The 17,298-nt window shown below is 50.9% G+C and overlaps 1 protein-coding gene and 1 long non-coding RNA gene across 6 annotated transcripts in view; one reads left to right on the forward strand and one right to left on the reverse strand.

Annotated features, from left to right (window-relative positions):
* Window positions 1-1,270: 1,270 nt before the first annotated feature.
* Window positions 1,271-17,283, reverse strand: LOC110142470 (uncharacterized). 2 transcript variants are annotated; one of them, XR_011487893.1, is made up of 4 exons: window positions 17,110-17,283; window positions 15,310-15,384; window positions 7,296-7,402; window positions 1,271-6,660 (listed from the first exon to the last, which is right to left on the reverse strand). It is a non-coding gene; the product is annotated as an uncharacterized lncRNA (long non-coding RNA). The 2 variants fall into 2 exon arrangements; XR_011487892.1 differs by lacking the exon at window positions 15,310-15,384.
* The window catches only part of ADCYAP1R1 (ADCYAP receptor type I), a 62,391-nt gene continuing 61,558 nt past the window's right edge, over window positions 16,466-17,298 (forward strand). Inside the window, exon 1 of one of the 4 annotated variants that reach the window (XM_070468203.1) lies at window positions 16,466-17,046. The gene's annotated coding sequence lies outside the window, so the exon portion shown is untranslated. The remainder of the gene's footprint in view (window positions 17,047-17,298) is intronic. The other 3 variants (XM_070468197.1, XM_070468186.1, XM_070468199.1) reach the window with 3 other exon arrangements.

Below are 17,298 nucleotides of genomic sequence, written 5' to 3' on the forward strand. Positions count from 1 at the left end.
GAATTTGTTAAATGCCCTTGTGCAGTAAGGGCTGAGAACCACAAATTCATTCTCTGATCATACTTTCTTCCAACTCCAATCTTTCTTCTAAGTTTCCCACCTGCTCCCTGGACATCTCTTTTTGTTTCCTTCCAGGAAACAACTTGCCCAAGTTACATTCACAATATGGACAAATCCCACCTTGTGCCACCTTGAAGCCTCTTTCTCCCCCAGGATCTCTGTCTTAGTGAGCTTGACCCCCACCATCCAGTGGTGTAAGCCAGTGACCGGATAGCAGCCCTGTCTCTTGTGTCCATATTCTTCACGTCCAACCTGTCGTTCTATGAAGATATGATTCAGCAGCTGTAACAGAGAGACCCAAATAGCAGTGCCCAAACAAAATAAAGCTTACATAAAAGGGTGGGTGGAAAATTCAGGGCTGGCATGGCTACTCCATAATCACAAGAGGCCCCGTCTCCCTCTCAATCGTGTCTTTGCTCTCCAGCATAAGCAGATTTCTTCTCTTTGTCCAAGATGGTTTCTTTAGTTCCCATTCATGTCCCAGTTCCAGCCATTAGGAAGGGGCAAGGGAGAAGGGGAGGTCAAGGCCCTTTAGGGCACAAGTTGGATGTCATTCACATCACTTCTGCTCACATCCCATTGACCTGAATCTAGACACAGGCCCACACCTGGCTGCAAGGAAAACTGGGAAATGTATCTTATTGATTTCATTTGCTCAGATGGTCTCCGGCTCCTCCACTTCCTCTTCCACCATCCCCTTAGTCCAACCCATAATCGCCTACCTCATCTACTGCAAGAGCCTTCTAGTGGGTCTCCCCACATCCTCCAGCCTGGTTTTAAATGCAAATGAGTGATAAGGTTTAAAAGCAAACAAGAGCAGATCATCTGTTCAGCAACTTCCCACTGCTCTCAGGATAAGTCCCAGAGGCCCTCATGATCTCACCTGGTCCTCTGGCCTCAGATCAAGCCTCTCTCCCCTGCTGTCTGTCTTCCAGCCATACTGGTCTCAGTCTAGTGGGTTGAGAGCAGCTGGCTCCGTCTCTCTGTTCATGGTCCTGGTTCTTGTTGCTTTCTCTGCTGCAGTATTTTCTCCCCACCCTGACCCCCTACCTCCCCCCACTCCCAGCCCCGTCAGACCTTGTCCTTTAGAACCAAGATAAGTGGACTGTTTCTCTGGAAAGCCTCTTGGACTGCGTGGATAAGATCAAGCCACCTGTTACTTGGGCTTACTGTACCATTTTCTTTTATTTCAATGACACAGGTTGGATAATGTTACTTCTGTGATCATTGCTTAACTTCGGTGCCCCTCATCTGACCCAGAGCTCCAGGAGGGCAGGGACTGTTGTGACCCCTGTGCCTGGCATGCTGCCTGGCCCACAATGGTCTTCACTAAATGTTGGCTGCCTGGGTGAATTGTGAGGCATGGCAAAGTGTGAAGAATGACTCCCAGGTTTCTGGCTCACACTGAATATCAAACGTGCAGTCAGGGTCCAGGGAGGTGGGTGCAGATTGGAGTAGGATCCCGTGTGCAGTGTTGGAAATGGTGGGCCACAGATGTCAACTAGGCTGTTGGATAGTGACCCTGGACTTCCAGGAAGATGTATAACTTGAATGAACTGACATTGGATTCTCCTCTTGGTTCAAGGTTATCATGGGTCATGGCTGCCACAAAGGCAGTCATTTGGCGGGGGCACAGGGTGGTAAGAATAGGGGTCCTGGTCTTGTGCACTTTAGATGAGAGGAATTGAGAAAGAGGTACCAGAAGAACTCCTTAATGCAATTTTCTCTACTGAATTCTATTCTCAAAAGAGCCTGTTCGAGGCCTTAGATTGACAGGGAAGCTGACAAAAAGGGTCTGGGTAGCAAGCACAGTGAGCATGGAGGGGCTGGAATGGTGGGGACAGCGCACACTTCTCACCACGCTCTACACCCATGAGCAGCCTTGTTCAGCAAACACATACAGGATATGGGATCATCCGTGAGGTGGCAGGATCCCCATGAGTCCTGGTGATCAACCATGATGGTGGCAGTGGCAGAATAGCATACCTGCTCCTATAGAGCTTCACTCATATCAGATATCATCCTAGGTGCTAGGCATAGAAACACATTTAATCCTTAAAACAGCTCCATGTGCCATTATTCACATTTTACAGCGGGGGAAACTGTGTTCAGTCGCTCAGTTGTGTCTGACTCTTGGTGACCCCACGGACTGTAGCCCTCCAGGCTCCTCAGTCCATCAGATTTCCCAGGCAAGAGAAGTGGGTTGCCATTTTCTTCTCCAGGGGATCTTCTTGACCCAAGGATCGAACCCACAGTCTTCTGCATTGGCAGGCAGATTCTTTACCACTGAGCCACCTGGGAAGCCCAGGGGAAACAAGGCAATAAAAAAGTCAAAAAAGATCACAGCTACTTGGTGGCTAAAAGAAGAACAACTATAGCCCCTTTGTTTAAAAATGCTTAGAGATGTGAGATTTTCTTATACAGTGAGGCTAGATAGTATCACTCCCCTTAAGTAGATGGGAAGCAGATCTGGGGTCTGTAACACTTTCGAACTGTACTAATTCTCTCTGCCTTTCTCTTGCCCTTTCCTTTTGCACCCATTATGACTACTCAAGTTTTCTCTGGAACAGGAAAAAACTAGTTTTAAGAAGACAGGGGTAGGCTGTCTGCATTTCAGTGAAAGGTGAAGGGTGATCATGGCAAAGTTAACTTTTAGCAACCTGCTGGGATAATAACCCTTCACAGAGCTTGACAGTTTAAAAGGTCCTTTATAGAACTCAATCCTGTGAGATAAATAGTATCATCTATGAGGCACATATGACTCCAAGAAGTTAAGTGACTTGCCAGGACCGTGGGGCTGGTAAGTTGTGGATCCATTAGAAACGCAAACTCTGTTCCCCAGACTTTCTGTCCGGAGCAGACTGTTCAGTCTGCATCACTTTCTCCAGATGTCCAGCTTCATTCCCACTTGTGTCTTTCATTTTCCTGGTGGTACATTTTTCTTTTACCTTTCCCTACCAGGTTTTCTTAAAACCTGCTTTTGCTAAATGTCAACAGCTCCATTGATTAATGACTAATTCATACTACAGTGTTAATGACTGATAATGGCACTCAGCTATTCCCTCTCCAGAAAGTTTTATATTTGAAGACAATAATGATAACAAATGCCCCTCTTATGTGTCTTGCCTCTTGGAGTCTTTACAAACAGGTCCTATTGATTCATCTTATTTTTTATCTCAGATCCACCCCTATCCTTTCACATCTATGTCCACTGTCATAGTCCAATTCAGTCCTTCATCATGTGTCCTCAGGACTACCTCAATAGGTTCTTAACTGTTTCACTGCCTCTCATGCATCCTCTATCCTGCTGTCCAAATGATTCTGTTTAGCATGCCTTGCTTTAAGCCCTTCCCTGGCTCTATATCCTCCATAAATAAGATCAATCTCTTGGTGTAATTCTTCCTACACATTGGGCTGGGACACGTCTCTGGGCAGTCAGCTGTCAGTCTTTGTGCCACCCAATTTCAGCAAAAACTGCCAAGCTCTCCCAGAGAGTCTTTTCAAGCTCCTTTCATGGGGCTGGAATGAGGGCAAGTCCCCTTTTCTACGTGCCTTCCTTTGGGAGCCCCCACCACAAACACATCCTCAGTAGTTTTAACATGTCTTCCTCATCTTCTGTCACATAGCTTGGAGGTGGTGGTGGGCTGATGTTGGTTAAATAGGTTTGAGGCTCTTCCCTTTGCAGTTACTGCATAGACAATGTTTCTGAATAGTTCTCAAGCGGGTAGAGAGTGGGTAGTGGAGGGTTTTTAATGTCACAATAACTGTGCAATGCCATTAGCATTTAGAACTGGGGACTGGACTAATGCTTAATGGTGTGCATTGCAAGGCAAAGTCTGCAATAAAGAAGTAGCCTAACCAGGATGCCCACCATGTGAGGTTATGTGGCAGAGGTATGGGTTAGAAGCAGTACTGTGATCCAGATTAGAATTCAAGGCCTCTCCTCATCAGACCAGAGCTCTTTGCACTGCATGTTTCCTCTACCCTCCAGAAGAAAATGAGTCTCAGTGGAGAGATTTTTGTGCAGCACTGAACAGGGAAGATGGCCCAGAGGACAGAGGGTTTTTCCTTGTGACCCTCATATCTTGTGGTCATCTGAGCCAAGTGAGGCTGGACCTTAGTAGAGGAACTGCCGCAGCCCCCGGAATATGGGTGACGGTTTCTCGCTTCTTCGTCCAGCTGACTGCAGCTCCAACAGGTTGGTGGGTCCATTTGTCCTTTCACTGCCTTACCTTCCTGGGAGTGAGCAGCGTGCGTGTCAGACATTTTAAAGTGCCTGAGGTGGGGAGCCTCCAGTTCTGCTGGGCACCATATTGATGGGAAGAAGGCAGCTGTCCTTCCACCTTGGAGAAGCTAAAAGCAGAAGCAGGGAATACACAAAGACTCCAACTTATTTGTTATTTGGATTACAGAGTTCCTCCTCCAAAAGCACTGGGCTCATTAAGGAAAACCTGACCTATTCCAAGACAATAAAACCAGGCCAATCAAAGCCAAGATGGTGAGTGGCAGAAGGGCAGAAAGGATTGCAGTTGAGGAAAGAGCAGAGAGGTTGGGAGATCTGCATGAGGCACGTGTCTATCACCAGACTTACAAATGTTCATTGATATCTCCAACTTCATTTGTCAACACCACCCAGGCAAGCATCACCACAGCTATCTCCACCTCCAATACCACCAGGGCCACCTCTGCCGATGCTCTTCCGACTCTCATGCCGCAGTTTGCATCTCCATCCCCAGCAGTGCCTTGATGGGGTCTGGTCCACCAACCTCCTTCCAGGTTCTCCTTCTCATGTTGGAAAGAGCTCAGGTTGGAGCAAGACTACATCTGAACTGAAGCCCTTCCCACAGCAGGGAGGGGAGAGTCCACTTGCTCTGGGCTTTGAGAGGGAGATCAGCCCGGGTCTTTGTAGCTGTTTCTAGAAGCCAGCATGCTTTAGAGGTGTGGGGCTATTTTATGATTTAAGAAATCCTCCGGGCCTTTGGATTATTTGAGGTGAATTCTATTTTCAGGGATCTGAGGACTCATGAAACATTGTTTGGAGGAAAGTGTAGCTGGGATCAGTGACACTAGTGGTGAAGAACCTGCCTGCCAGTGCAGAAGACATAAGAGACATAGATTCAATCCCTGGGTTGGGAAGATTCCCTGGAGGAGGGCATGGCAACCCACTCCAGTATTCTTGCCTGGAGAATTCCCATGGACAGAGGAGCCTGGAGAACCACAGTCCATAGGGTTGCAAAGAATCGGACAAAACTGAAGCTATTTAGCATGCATGCACGTAGCTGGGATCAGGGCTCAATCTAGAGGTTAGTCTGTAGCTGGGATAGGGGCTTCCTATGGGACTGGGACTGGGGCCTAATTTGAGAGAAGTTTAGGGTTCAGTGTCTAGCCCAGGTCAAAGGACTAGCTGGGATTGAGTCAATATTCAGGGTAGAAGTAGTATCAGGGGCCCATTAATTGAACCTCTGTTTAATATGCAGAATTTCTCATCAAGTACCATATGGTCTACCCTAGGTCTACCATTCTACTCTAGGTCAATCCATTTTCTTGAGGGATTCCTCCATTCTCTGCCCCCTGGCCACCTTCCCCCTTTCAGCCCTGGGTCTCCTGGGACTCATAACCTAACCACACTCCTGCTCTAGGGTGTGGACTTCAGAACAGGATGGGGCACCTGTCTGAACCCCAAGCACTGTGCAGCCTGAGCCTGCCTTTGGAGGGGAGGGCTGAGCCAGACCTGGGGCCCAGCCGGCCCTGGCAGCTGGATGGCTAGCTGTAATGGGATTAGGGCGGGCCAAGCCCAGGCCCTGCATGCGGTTCCAATCCCCTCCCTCCCTTTCTCCTCCTGGGTCCTCATTAGGATGCAATCTTAAGCTCCACCTACCCGGCCAGCCTCTTTGTCTCAGCCGTGCCAGCGCCTAGCAACCCTCACAGGGGAGCCCTTTCCCACCGCTGTCATGGCCCCTCTCCCTGCCCCTCAGCTCTGAACACCAGCGCAACTTACGTTTGTTTTTATCATTGCAAAGAAGCCAACAACGCAGGGCCACCTGGTCTCACCGGGTTCTCTCAAAGACCCGGCTCTGAGAGCCTCTTCTGAAAATCTGGGCGTCCTCTCCAAGATTCCTAGGTTCTATCAACAAATCTCGGATTACATTCTGAGCTTCCAGAGTTCCATTCTGGAATTCTCCAAGGCCTGGAGTCCATTCTAGGAATCCATGAATTCTAGACTTCCAGGATTTTATGACATAGGTTTCAGACCATTTCATCACAGGGTAGAGTTTGGTTATTGTGGGACAGAGTCACCTTGTGGTTCCAGAAGTGAAGTCTGTGGTCATGAGTCAGGGTGACAGAGGTTAGAAGATGATGGAAGTTGCATCTTTATTCTCTTTGAGAATTTCTGAAGTACACAGAGAGACATGAAACCTCTGCCAGAGAAGAGAGAAGGTGAGATTCACTCACTGATTCAACAGCTGCTGGAATAAAGCAATGAGCAAAGAAAAGCCCTGCCCTCAAGCAGCTTCCATCCTCTTGGGGGAGACAAATATTCAACAAATAGACAAATAACATGCAACATATTTTTTGTTGCATAGCAGATGGTGATAAGTGCTAGAAAGAAAAAGAAGAACAAAGGAATTATTAACACTTTAGTGTATTTATTCTGTGTTAGACTCTGTTCTAATGTTCTTCTTATTTATTTTTGGCCACATCATGTGGCATGTGAGATCTTAGTTTCTTGACCACTAGTCTAACCCAGGTCCCCTGCAGTGGAAGCATGGAGTCTTAACCACTGGACCTCCAGGGAAGTCTAATGATTTACATATATTAACTTATTTACAATCATAATAATGTGATGCTACTGTTTAGTCCCACTTGATAGATGAGGGAACTGAGGCGCAGAAGGTTAATAATTTGTCCAAGTGGCAGAGCCAGGATGGGAACTCAGCGGTCTGGCTCCAAAATCTGGGCTTACCCACTGTGTTATAACTCGGGGTCAGGAGCTGGACAGTGATGAATGCAGTGACATTTGACCAGAGCCTTACAGAAGGAGGGGCATCCCTTGCGGCTCAGCTGATAAAGAATCCACCTGCAATGCAGGAGTCCTGGGTTTGAGCTCTGGGTTGGGAAGCTCCCTGGAGAAGGGAAAGGCTACCCACTCCAGTATTCTGGCCTGGAGAATTCCAAGGACTGTATAGTCCATGGGGTCACAAAGAGTCAGACACGACTGAGCAACTTTCACTTACAGAGGAGAGGCAGTGATGCGTGAGGACCTCTGGGGAAGGATGCTCCCTTGTGGAGTAAGGCAGGTCCTGTCTCCCACGATGGACAACGTGTTCTCTGTGCTCTGGATCTGGGGGAAAAAAAGGCTCCCATTAGGGATCTGGTGGGAGGGGTAGGCTTGGTGAGATACTTATCTCTGTGGTCATGAATGACCTGACTGCCCAATCCCAGTCAGATTCCCCTGCATCCTCTTCTCTTGGTTATGCAGACGGGTCCCCTCCTTTCCAGAGAAGTGTCCCCAGAACACAAAGGAGAGAGCTAACAGAGACAGTTCCATGTGACAGGACTAATCAGCTTGCTAATTATGAGTAATTAGAAAGACCTCCCTGCCTTGTCAGGCTCTTGGTGGCCCAGTGTGAAACAGAGTGATGACTTAATCCCCATGGGAAGGAAGAGGGAGTGGCAGGCAGAGTCACGGGGGAAGGTGACCAAGCATCCTCAAGCATCTCCACACACATGGCCTCCTGGTGCTGCTCTCAGTCTATCCCACCTGCAGACACAGACAACTCAGCATGGAAAACGGAGCCCCAGGGACATGGGGATCAACTTGAGCGAGCTTGAGTCCTGATTTGTGATGGTGCCAGCAACATCTTTGGAAAAATTACTTTGCCTCCCTGAGACTTGGTCTCTTCATCTGTAAACCTGGGGTATTCATCATTCCTAATCACACAGCTTTATGACAATTCAAGGAGCTGGTAAAATAACCAAACATAATGCCTGGCACACAGTAACTGCTCAATTAATGGCAGGACTTATTGTTGTTCTGACTTTGCCATCGGTTGCCTTGGATGACTTGAAAAAGTACTTTCTTTTCTCTAGTCTTGGCTTCCCCACATGTACATTGGAGGTAGGAGTTGGTGACGCACTTATTCAATTGAAAAATATTTCCTGAGCACTGATTTCATGCCAAACACTTGAATGGAACAAGACTGACACAGGTTGTTCCCTCAGAGATCTTTGGTCAGTTGGTTGTTCCCACCCCATTTCTCACATTCAGTCTCTCGATGACAGGGACCTCAGTAGACAGGACTGTATGGTGCCCTGGGATACAAGCCCACACAAGCCCCTCCTCTCAGATGTGGACAGGACATAGAAATAGAATGGATTTCACTTTCCTGGCTAGGCTAGTTACATGGCAAAGGGGAAAGGATTTTGCAGAGGTTGTTGATGGTAAAGAATCTGCCTGCAATGCAGGAGACTTGGGTCAGATCCCTGGTTCAGGAAGATCCCTTGGAGAAGGAAATGGCTACCCACTGCAGTATTCTTGCCTGGAGAATTCCCTGGACAGAGGAGCCTGGCAGGCTATAGTCCATGGGGTGGCAGAGAGTCAGACACAATGGAGTGACTAAGCACTCACACATGATGCTTTGACTTTAAATTTGTCAAAAGGGAGATTAACCCAAGACAATTTGAGATAATCAGAAGAGCCCTTTAAGAGGGAGTCTACACTTCAAAGACAGAGGCATCAGTCTCTCTCCTGTTGGCCTTCAAGAAGCAAACTGTCATGTTGTAGAGAGGAACAGATGGGGTCCCGGAAGCTGACTGCTCAGCCCCTCAACCATGTGGAATAGATTCTGTCGACAAGCTTGGAAGAAGACCCTGAGCCTCAGATGAGACCCCAGACCTGACTGACACTTTGATTGCAGTCTTATGGATGACACCCTGAGCAGGGGACCCCACTTGTACTCCTGCCCTAGGGGAACCATGACATAATCAATGTGCATTATTTTAAACTGCCAAGTTGGCGGGAACCTGTTACCCTGCAGTAGAAGCCTGATCTACATACCCCGCTCCTGAGTACCTGCAAGGTCTTGGGTCAAGGTCACCCTGCCAACTCTATCTTCCCAGCCCCCACTCAGGGCCCAGAGCCCCCGGCACCCCCAGTGAATTCCCAGCAGACAATGCTCCCATTAGCCGTGGCAAAGAACTGTTTCCTCAGCTGCCAACTTGCTCCCAAAGTTGGTTGTCAAAGAACGTTCTATTTGCCCTACTTTTAATATAATTATCAGCATCGTTTGCACCACACCGAGTCATGGCTCAGCCCGTCACAGGCCCCCTATTATCCCGAGTTGCTTTTCTGGGAACGGCTGGATCCATGCCTCACGCTTGCTGTCTCCTCCCACATGAATTATCTGTAATTTCCACACCTCCGTGCTTGCTTGCTGGGGTCCCGCGTGAAAGTCAGGACTTGTGCTGGGCCAGGTGTGCTGTTATTTTCCAGGCAGCCAAGTCAGGCTCTGAGGAAACTGGAACAACAGCAAGCAGGACCAGACTTTTTCTGTGGGACCTGCAAGGGGGTGGGGAGGGTCAGCAAGGGGGGTGGGTGTCCAACCCAGCAGGAGCTGGAGCCAGACTGAGGGCACTGAGCAAGCAGCTAGCAGAGGGCAAGGCATGAGCAACGTGGCTCTTGAACACCAGCAGTGAGGCCCGTTTGTAGAGTGCCCAGGAGATGGCCTTTCTCGCAGTGGAAGACCTCACACCAACTCCAGAGTGTGCCAGTGAAGATGGGGAGGATGGAGGTGCAGAGAAGAAAAGAAAGTCCGGTGAATAGAGAATTGGAGATGGAATGGAAATACTCATTCTCCTTCCACCAGAGTTCCTGCAGGGTATTCGACTCTCATGGGTAAACAGCTGAGTCCCTGGGGAGGGGACTACGGAAGGTGAATGGGAAACTCTGCTTTACGAGGAGAGCTGCCCGACAGTGATGAAGCTCTGCCTCTGCAGAGTGGCCCACTGCCTGGCTCAATTCTGCAAGAGAGAAAAGGCCTCTTTTGGTAGAGATAGTATACTTTCGCCTGGCAGATCTGTGGATAGTGCCCATGTGTGTGCGTGAGAGCGTGTTTGGACGCTCGGTGAATGCACCTCTGGGCATACATCATGGGCAGAGAAGCACATGTGCGCCTATGCTGCGAATACTCCCATGCAGCAATGCATGCTAAGTCGCTTCAGTCATGTCTATCTCTTTGCAACCCCTACAGACTGTAACCTGCTAGGCTCCTCTGTCCATGGGAATCTCCAAGCAAGAATACTGGAGTGGGTTGCTATGTCCTTCTCCAGGGCATCCTCCCCACCCAAAGATCGAAACCATGTCTCATGTCTCTTGCATTGGCAGGCGGGTTCTTTACCAGTAGCACCACCTGGGAACCACCCTCTCCATGCAGCAATAAGTATATGTATTTGGGTGTGTGGGAGGCTTCCCTTGGAGCTCAGCTGGTAAAGAATCCTTCTCCAGGCCAGAGGCTGCAGTTGGGTACTTATGTACATGGGGGACGGAGATAGGACATTTGGCTCTTCACATGTATCTCTCACTTTTGCCTCTTTTAAAAACACTTTTTATTTTGTATTGGAATACAGCTGATTAACAATATTGTGATGGTTTCATGTGAACAGTGAAGGGACTCAGCCATACATATACACGGATCCTGCTGCTGCTGCTAAGTTGCATCAGTCGTGTCCGACTCTGTGCGACCCCATAGACGGCAGCCCACCAAGCTCCCCCATCCCTGGGATTCTCCAGGCAAGAACACTGGAGTGGGTTGCCATTTCCTTCTCTAATGCATGAAAGTGAAAGGTGAAAGTGAAGTCGCTCAGTCGTGTCCGACTCTTAGCAACTCCATGGACTGCAGCCTACCAGGCTCCTCCGTCCATGGGATTTTCCAGTCAAGAGTGAAGTAAGCCAGAAAGATCAACATCAATACAGTATACTAATGCATATATATGGAATTTAGAAAGATGGTAACGATAACCCTATATACAAGACAGAAAAAGAGACACAGATGTATAGAACAGACTTTTGGACTCTATGGGAGAAGGTGAGGGTGGGATGATCTGAGAGAATAGCATCGAAACATGTATATTATCAAGTATGAAACAGATCTCCAGTCCAGGTTGGATGCATGAGACAAGTGCTCAGGGCTGGTGCACTGGGATGACCCAGAGGGATGGGATGGGGAGGGAGGTGGGAGGGGGGATCGGGATGGGGAACACATGTAAATCCATGGCTGATTCATGTCAATGTATGGCAAAAACCACTACAATATTGTAAAGTAATTAGCCTCCAACTAATAAAAATAAATGAGAAAAAAAAAGAGAGAGTACTGGAGTGGCGTGCCATTGCCTTCTTCCATACATGGATCCATTCTCCCCCAAACTCCCCTCCCATCCAGGCTGCCACATAACATTGAGCAGAGTTAATGTGCTACACAGTTGGTCCTGGGTGGCTATCCATTTTAAATATAGCAGTGTATCATGTCCATCCCAAACTCCCTAATTATCCCATGCCCCATCCTTCCCTCCCAGCAACCGTAAGTTCATCCTCTGAGAGTCTCTTTCTGTTTTGTAAGTTCACTTGATCATTTCCTTTTAGATTCTACATATAAGAGAAGTCATACAATATTTCTCCTTCTCTGTGTGACTTACTTTACTCAGCATGACAGTCTCTAGGTCCATCTATGTTGCTACAGGTGGCATTATTTCATTTTTTAATGGCCAAGTAATATTCCATTTTCCTTTTACCTCTTTTGATGACTACTCACAGTTACCTACACTTTCCACCTCCCAGGAAGCACCTCTTCCTTTCTAAGAGTTATGGTTCAGGGGACAGAACTCAGGACTTGAAATCCAGAGATCTGGTATGTGGCCCCATCTCTGATACTAATTAGCTTTTATGACTTTGAGCCAATCATTCCTGTTGAGCCTCATTTGCTTTCTCTGTGAAATGGGGTGCTTAACCAGTCAAGTCTGCACTTAGAATTTAGGATTCCCAAATCAGTGACCCCTGGTCTCTTTCTTCTCCTCTGACAGTCCTCCCCTTGCTCACCCTCATCCATCACCATGCCCCGTGGGCATGGAACAGAGAGGACGCAGAACTCCTGAGCTCTGAGGAGCTCCCAGGAGGCTCTGAGAACATGCCTTCGTCCTGTCTGTGCTCCAGGTTTCTGGTGAGGCAGCTTCAAGTATTCTAGAGTTCCTGGAGAACAGTCTGAAAGCCATGGGTCTAAGTAGCCTGGTGTTTATTGCCTTGGTTTCTTAGAAAATTTCAAGGGTCCTTGGGGTAGCTGAAAAGGCTTTGGAGGGTACTGGTTTATCCACTGAGGATGCTGCCCCCTGGGTGAGAGGGCAGCAAGCCTGCTTCTGGAATGGTGTTCTCCCCGGCGAGCCCAGGCCTGTACCTGGATGTCCCTACAGACTGCCTATCTGCTGGAGAGGGGAGCTTTAGAGGCACTGGACCTGCCCTACGCACCATCATGGGACTGACCTTCCAGAGCCTCCCTGCTCACCCTGCTGTGTCTCTGGGCCTTCCAGGGGCCACTCCCTGATGCATTTGGGTTGACTCAGAGCCTCCCTGGCTGTCTGACTCCAGCATAGATGCAGGGGGTGACCAGGGGCCCTTCAGTATCAAACTTTCCCCGGAACTGTGCACTGGCTTGTGTGAGAAGTGACCCAAGGTCAGCATTTTGCTCCTTCATAGAAAGAAACCCAGACTCCATAGCCTGCTACGCAAGGCCCAGCACATTCCCCAGATAGGAATTAGATGGGCAAATGCACAGAAGGCAGTTACTCTCCCATCCTTTTCATGGCCCGGAGCATGTAGAAAACAAAAACATATGTATATGAATAGTTCCCAGAGGAAGTAAAAGAGGCTGCTGATGGTTGCTGATTGCACTGAGGAACGGTCCCTCGACACACCTCTCAGGGTTCCAGACATGTGAGCATGCCACCTTGTGACGTGCACAAGGAAGGCGTTTAACAGAGGGCTTATGACAGTGGTTCTGAGCCTTGGCTGCACATTACAATCCACTGGGGAGCTTTAAAAAAAAACCTGTTTGCCCAGGCCTTATCACAGACTATCTACTGATCTTGGTGGTGAGACCTAGGCATGGGGACATTTTTAAAGCTCCCCAAGGATTCTGTAGCACCGGAGGGTTGAGAAGCACTGGCTCCAGATAAGGTGAGCCCTCAGCAAATGTCAGCTGTTTATTGTACAATAAAAACGCCTCGGTGTCCTCGAATGTGCTGTTCTTCCTGCCTGCGCAGCTGGACTGGTGTGGCTGGTGTGGGGTGGGGTGGGTGGGGGCTGAGAGTCACGGAGGGAACCGGTGCTCAGGAGAGACGGATGCTGGGTAGGGCAGCCTGGCATCCATCTCCCTCTGCCACATCTCAGAAAATTGAATTAAAATCCATCTTTTTCGGCTGCTGCCCGCCTGGCTGGCTGGCTTGTGGAAGGGAGCTGAGGCAATGAGCACCTCAGGGGAGGGAAAAACTATGGAGGAGACCCCAGCCTCCGACCCCAGGGGAGAGAAGGAGACTCCAGGGGTCCTCTCGGAGGAGTGCGTGGTCCCATGGGTGGCCGCTCGGCCTCCAGTCTCCCTGAATGAAGCCAGCCAGGCCGGGTGAGGAGGAAAAAGAAGGAAGTCTGGGCCTGTCCTTGGGGAGGCCCAGTCTGGGAGACCAGAATTGGCATAGCTCCTGCTGAAGGAGAACCAGGCTTGTCTGGAGAGACCAGAGCTGTATGCCTGCATGTGTGGAGAACAATCCGGGGCATGAGAGGCCAGCCTGCTCCAGAATGATCGGGGCTGTTAGCAAGGTCAAACAACACCAAACTGGGCACATGGACACAAACTTTAGTCCCCAGGCTAAGTGCATCCTTGGGCTAGTCCTGTGGCCCCTCCAGGCTTGGGTGCTTCATTCACAGAGAAGGGGACTAGTCAGCCTTCCTGGATCCCAGGTCTGATGATGCTCATTCCTGTGGCTCATCTAAGCTGATGTTATTAGGCACAGCAGGGATTAGAGGCCATCTATAAGGACTGCAACACCTTGGAGAGAGTAGAGAGGTGCCCTGTCCAGAACCAACTATAAGAAGTGGCCCTTATGGTGGACCCTGTGTGCCTGGCTTAGTGGGCAGCAGGCAGAGCAGGAGCTGATTTCTACCCCTACCTGCTCCATGCTGGGCATGGATGGCACAGTGGGACCCAGAGCCCTGGCTCACCCCTAGCTGTAGTCAGCTAGGAGCCTGCCCTCTGGCTAGGAGCCTGACTGAAAAGGGGAAAGAGGTGAAGGGAAGGGATGTGAGCGGAGGACTGCAGGTTAATTCCTGTCCACTGGCTGCCCAGGCAGAGGGGGGAAGGGATGCTCAACCTGCTCACTGCCCACACCAAGCAAGACACACATCTGGAACACAAGACAGAGAGCAGGTGTTCCAGAGCCCAGAGGGGGACCTGGAGTATGGAAAAGAGGGTAAACATTGAAACAAAGGCTGACTCTGAGCCAAGGGTCCTCATCTAGTGGCCTGACCATGGACATTTCCAAGGACAGCTGGCTTGCCGCAGGTGACCTTCCTCACACTTCGTGACTCTAATGTCCTGAGTTCCATGCTTCCCTCCTGACTCTGAGACTGCTGTAGCCCCTCCTTTCTCCTCACGTTTCACAGTTTATAGAGCACTTCCACACACAGCATCTCATTTGATCTTCAAACAACTGGGTTGAAGACCGATGAAAGGAAGCTGCCAGGGGTCAGGCAACAATCTAGAAAGGGGTCTGCTCAGGTCTGAAGAGAAGTCCTGCTGGTCTTGTCTGTCTGACTTGACCAAGGCACCGAGCCCTCTTCTCTCCAGAGGGGTCTCACTCTTTATTGATACAGATAAGAACTAACATCCTCCTCCTCCAGGAAGCTTTCCTGGACTGAAAGAAATGTGATCCATGCAGACCAACAATGTGGCGTACCAGAGGGGGCCAGGGCACTGTGTTGTAGACAGAAACCATCAACTCACTGAACAGACTTTCTGGACAATCAGATACTTCCTTTAAGTTTCCCTTATGGAGTCCTGCTCCATCCTCCAGTTCTCTCCTCCTCAGTTGGGCAAGAATTCCCAAGGAAAGGCTCAAGTTTCTCTCTCCCTCCTCCTCCTTCTTGAAGCTTTCTCAACAAGGTGGCATACCCAAAACTCAAACCCACTTGGAAGGCGAACAATAACTTACTCGAATAAGGAAAGCCAGAGCCTGGTTGCAGAGCTGTGGGCTGGGGTATGGAGGGAGCTCTTCAGATGCTGACACCTGGGGTAAGACCAAGAAACCATGAGCAGGGGCAGGTAGGAGCAGTGGGTTGGCTGGTGGGGGTGGACAGAGGGTAAGTGCTTGGCATGGGAGTATGTAACTAACTGTTCTCGGTTGGGCTTTGGCTTTGCCACCAACTGGCTACCTGACCTTGACCTGATTGGGGCTTCCCAGGTTGCACTAGTGGTAAAGAACTCATCTGCCAATGCAGGCAACACAAGAGACACAGGTTCTATCCCTGGGTTGGGAAGATTCCCTGGAGGAGGGCATGACAACCTACTCAAATATTCTTGCCTGGAGACTGCCATGGAGAGGAGCCTGGCAGGCTGTAGTCCTTAGCGTTGCAAAGAGTCAGTCAGTTCCCCTCACTAAGCCTCAGCTTATCCATTTGTACCAGGAGGAGGTTGAGCAGTACAATAACAGTTGTTCAGGCTCTAAGTCATGTCCGAGTCTTCATGACCCCACAGACAGCAGCAAGCCAGGCTTTCCTGTCCCTCACTGTCTCCTGGATTTTGCTCAAACTCATGTCCATTGACTTCGTGTAGCAATAGTAACTAATTCATTAGTGAGGAAATAAAATCAGTGAAAACCTACTTAGTCCCGGTCTTGTTTAATGCTGTAAGGAGGTGGGGGGTGTGGGGGGGAAGGTATTGTGATGCCCCTGGACAGGGAAGTAGCTGAGGCTCAGAGACACTGGAGTCACTTGCCCCAGCTCACAGAGCTAACCCTGGCACAGCTGCGACGGGAGCCAGGCAATCTGATCCCAGAGCACTGTGGTTTTAAGCTGCTGTAGGGCGCCCCTGTAAGGCACCCCCACCTCCCTTTTCTGGCCATAGAGGGGACCACATTTGAAGACATTCGGACAGGCTCCCGGAAGCTAGCTGACGTTCCCAGGCCAGGGCTGTGGGGGCAAAGAAAAATCCCAAGGGGAGTCTGGCATTTGCCCTGTAAGGAAGGCTTCCTGGAGGAGGAGGAACTGGTTCTGACAGGGAATCAGAAGGACGTGGGAGGGAGAAGACTGATGATTTCTCGCTCTGGGTATTTCGGGAGGGCTGAAAGGAGGGAGGTGAGCCCCGGGACTGAGTCCCGGAAGCCGGGCGACAGAGGGGGATTGTCGCCTCCGCATTCTCGCCCCCAGGTCTCCGCGCCAAAGCTCCTGCTCTGGTCTGCGGCGGGCGGGGTCCGGCTCCCCTAACCCCTCCCCCGGGCGCCCATTGGCCTGCACCCCACCCCCCAGCCTGCGAAGCACGGGGGCAGGCGGTGGTCGGTAGCCTCCCTCCTGCCCCCGGCCTGGCTTCGCAGTGGAGGCGGCGCCTCTCCGGCAGGGCAGACGAGGCTGGGCGGACGAGCGGCGCGGAGCGGGCTAGGGCAGGCCGGGGGCCCCGCGCTCGGGCCCCGGGCGGCGACTGACAGCGGCGGCGGCGGCTCCAGACGAACAGGTCCCCGCGTGCGCACAAGCTCACGCCGCCGCGCAGGGACCCACGGACCCCGGCGCCCGGCGGACACACAGACGCGGAGATCCGGCTCTACGCGCGCTACTCAGCGCACGAGCGCCCCATCCCTGGGCGGAGCGGGGCGCGGACTCGCTGCTGCGCGCCCTCCCCGCGGAGCCTGCCCAGACCCGCAGCCCGCGGCCCCGCCGCGAGGCCCCTGGGTGAGCAGGTAAGCGCCGCCCCGCCGCCCTTGCCCCCCTGCGCCCCGTCCGCCCTCCCCTGACTCCAGAACCTTCGCCCATCCGGGGACGCGGGACCCCCTCCTCCAGCTCAGCTGTCTCCGCCAGCCGCGTCCTTCACCGACGGAGAGCGGGCCAGGGCCAGAGCGGGGCCAACCTCCCGAAACCGAAATGAAGCCCTCTCCCGCCGCTGCTTCCTTCCTGCGCGACACTCTGCCACCCTCCGTCCCGAGCCACCCCCC

The sequence above is a fragment of the Odocoileus virginianus genome, chromosome 1 (genome assembly GCF_023699985.2).
Source record: "Odocoileus virginianus isolate 20LAN1187 ecotype Illinois chromosome 1, Ovbor_1.2, whole genome shotgun sequence".
NCBI lineage: Eukaryota > Metazoa > Chordata > Mammalia > Artiodactyla > Cervidae > Odocoileus > Odocoileus virginianus.